The sequence below is a fragment of the Lipophrys pholis genome, assembly GCF_963383615.2.
Source record: "Lipophrys pholis genome assembly, chromosome: 12".
Lineage (NCBI taxonomy): Eukaryota > Metazoa > Chordata > Actinopteri > Blenniiformes > Blenniidae > Lipophrys > Lipophrys pholis.
Window position 1 is genome coordinate 5,176,658 of NC_137641.1, and position 3,461 is coordinate 5,180,118.

Here is a 3,461-nt window from a genome sequence, read left to right on the forward strand (position 1 = left end):
GTGTAAGAATCTCACTTGTAAATCAATATGCTGCTCGTCTAGTGGAGGAATTCTTTCCTTGCAATCAGTAGGCCCGTGTTCAACTCCCCACCGAGACACAGTTTAGTTTATTAAATGATTTAATCAGAGGCGATTCCCCGTGTTAAACCTTTTCACAAGATGGGATCCTACAGTATATGGTTGTCATAAAGATGTTGGAGCTCAAAACTTCTGCACAAACTTTAGTTTGGTATTAAGTGGTGTTGAACTCTGCGCTCAGTAGACCTGAAATAAAATCTCACCACCAAGTATTTACATGTTGAAACACCACCGCCTCTGGTGAAGAAACATCTGATCTCAATAAATAAATTCATTAGTTCAGTTTATGTTAGAGATTTCTAATGTGTGTGTGTGTGTGTGTGTGTGTGTGTGTGTGTGTGTGTGTGTGTGTGTGTGTGTGTGTGTGTGTGTGTGTGTGTGTGTGTGTGTGTGTGTGTGTGTGTGTGTGTGTGTGTGTGTGTGTTCAGTGAAGTGTATCAGTGTGCAGCAGTCAGTTTCGGTTCAGTCTGACTGAGGGAGGTTTTTGTACGACGGTTTTTCACTGTGTGAACACACTCTGACTGTTGATGTCATGAACACTCTGACAGTAATAAACTGCAGCATCTTCAGCTTGAACTCCACTGATGGTCAGAGTGAAGTCAGAGTTTGATCCACTGCCTGTAAAATGATCTGGAGTCCCTGATGCTCCAGAGGTGGTGTAGTAAATGAGCCCTTTAGGAGGTTGTCCATCTCTCTGTTGGTACCAGGCTAAAAGGTGATAACCAGTACTATAATAAACATTCTGACTGGTCCTACATGTGATGGTGACGGAGGCTCCCAGAGCAGAGCTGACTGCTGCAGGCTGAGTCACTGTGACCTGGCCTCTGGACTCTGAGGAAACACAGACAGAAACATCAAGCAGCCTCATGGTTTTGTGGGCTTCATTTCAGAGGGACGGATGTTGACAGAGGAGAGGAGTTTGATTCTCTGGACTTTACCTGTGAAGCAGCAGCAGAGGAGAGTCCAGATGAGGACGCAGATCACACTCATGTTTCTGATGAGGAGGATTTCTCTGTCTTCTGTTGTCATGAAGGACGGCTGTCAGTCATCCAGTCTTCAACTGTCAGGACTATAAACTCTCCCAGAGCACTGGAGCATGGTGCTGCTGATGCAAAGTGGCTCTATGGAAATGTTCTGACTGACTCCAACAGGGACCTGGATCACTTTCATCTCTCACTTTCACTCTGGATTCAAACTTTAATGACAATATTAAGGAATTAAACTGAATAATTAAAGATACGTCTGTAGTTTTTACTTTTTAAAAATTTCCTATTTTTGCTGCCAAATCTATTCAGGAATAAATTCCAAAAGATATTATTGAATAAATTGAAAATAATCTTTAAAACAATTTCTATAAATATATGTATTTCAAGTAGACATTGCAGATGAAAGAACTGTTCTCTTGTGTTCCGTTAGGATCAGGTGGTAAAAGTTGTTTTGGTGAGTTTGTTGGTTTCAGAATCAGAGAGTGGCGTCTCTCTACAGTCAGAGGTTTTTGTACAGCGGCTCAATGAGTTTGTATCACTGTGGTACACGTTCGGTGGAGGAACCAGACTGGATGTTGGAAGTAAGTTTATTCTCCTTTTAATTCTTTCAACTAAATAATTCAAATTCATACATTAAACCTTGCTTTGAATGATTTGAGATTAGAAAGATGTTTTTTTTTCTTAATAATTACACCGGATTAAAATCTCATTAGGATTAAATGACAAAACCAAAGATATTGTCAGTCTTTAAATGTGCTCAGTTAGAGCCTGATGGCTGTGGAACACACTGTTTTAACTCTACCAGTCTCATGTTGAAGCTGTTTTTACACTGACCTGTGTATTTAGGGACATTTCTGGTGCACTGGTCTGTCTTTGGGCTGAGTTTTAGTTGACATGTCCACTGTTTGAAATGTGTTTGTGTTGGAATGTGTGCAGGTTTTATTCTTCTTGTTTTATTGAGTGTCTCTTCATCACAGCTGGATTTATTCTTGGTTCTATAGAATGTTTCCCAATTCTGTTTCTCTTCTTACTTTAAAATGCATCATTAATATTGTTATTTTACAGTAAAATAGAAATACTGATGATAAATGTTATAAAATTATGAAAACCTCTCGATATATATTTCACTGTTTTCTTTTACATTTTGCTCTAAATAATTGAAAATATTAATTTAGATTTGAAGTTCATGTTAAAGTTTCCAGTCATAAGTTGTAAAGTGTAAACTTTCTGATAACGTTGATGCAAATGAAGAGTAAACGTTGAGACATCAGCTTGTGTTCCTTCCTGTGTAGTTTGAGGTATTTCAGGTCAAAGTGTTGGATGATTCTCTCTGTGCTGATGTGCATGAGAGGCTTCTTAAAGGGAAGTGAAACAATGTGTGAGTGAGTGACTGCTGGAGCAGAAAAAGCCTCTGACAGCAACTTCTTCCAGGACCAAATCAGCTGTCTCCCACTAAAGCTGTCCAGGTGTGTGCTGGTTGATTGACAGCTGGGTGCTCCCTGTCCTCTAATTTGATTGGTGTCTCCTAGGTGATACCCGCCCCACCCTGACGGTGCTGCCCCCCTCCAGAGAGGAGCTGCAGCAGGGGAAGGCCACGCTCATGTGCCTGGCCAACGAGGGCTTCCCCTCAGACTGGAGTCTGAGCTGGAAGGTGGAGGACAGCAGCAGCAGCAGCAGCAGCAGCAGCTGGGAGGAGAGCAGGAGCCCCGGGGTGCTGCAGAAGGACGGCCTCTACAGCTGGAGCAGCACCCTGAGGCTCCCTGCAGACCAGTGGAGGAAGGTGGGCTCTGTGACCTGTGAGGCCACCCGGGGCTCCCAGACTCCCCTCAGAGAGACACTGAGGAGAGACCAGTGTTCCCAGTCCTGACCGGACTCACTGGGACTCTCACACTGCTTTTACTCTCACACTGATCTCACCTCTGTCATTCACCCTCTTTCACTTTCTTCTATCATCAAAGCAAACTGACTTCATCAATATTCATCTTCTTTCATCATCATTTTCTTCAAGCTTTGACAAAATAAAGACAGTTTTCACCTCAATCTTTGGTCTTTCATGACTTTTTTACAACAATAAAATAATCATGGCAAAGCGGTTTAGAAGATGGATGAATGGAAAAATAGTATATGAGAGTGTTTATATCCTCACATCCTTATTTATATCTTTCAATAAAAGCTGGAAGTTGAAACGTATTTGCATGTCCTATAAATGGTAGGATTAGATTGTAACAGTGGCAGCCTTGCATTTCAGACCTCGGCCTTCACTAGTGCTGGTCTGAGTCAATCCACCCCTCAATCACTTTTTTATGGCTACAAAAACCAGGTCATCATGCAGAGATGCAGTATAAAAAGCCTTTGCATCACAGATAGATACTCGTGTTGCCAGAATAAAAACCTTTA

The 3,461-nt window shown here is 41.8% G+C and overlaps 1 gene segment (V, D, J or C); it reads left to right on the forward strand.

The window, feature by feature from the left end:
• Positions 1 to 610: 610 nt before the first annotated feature.
• On the forward strand, positions 611 to 3,103 carry LOC308117900 (Ig kappa-b4 chain C region-like). The segment is given in 3 exons: positions 611 to 625; positions 1,564 to 1,645; positions 2,594 to 3,103.
• The last annotated feature ends 358 nt before the right edge of the window (positions 3,104 to 3,461 follow it).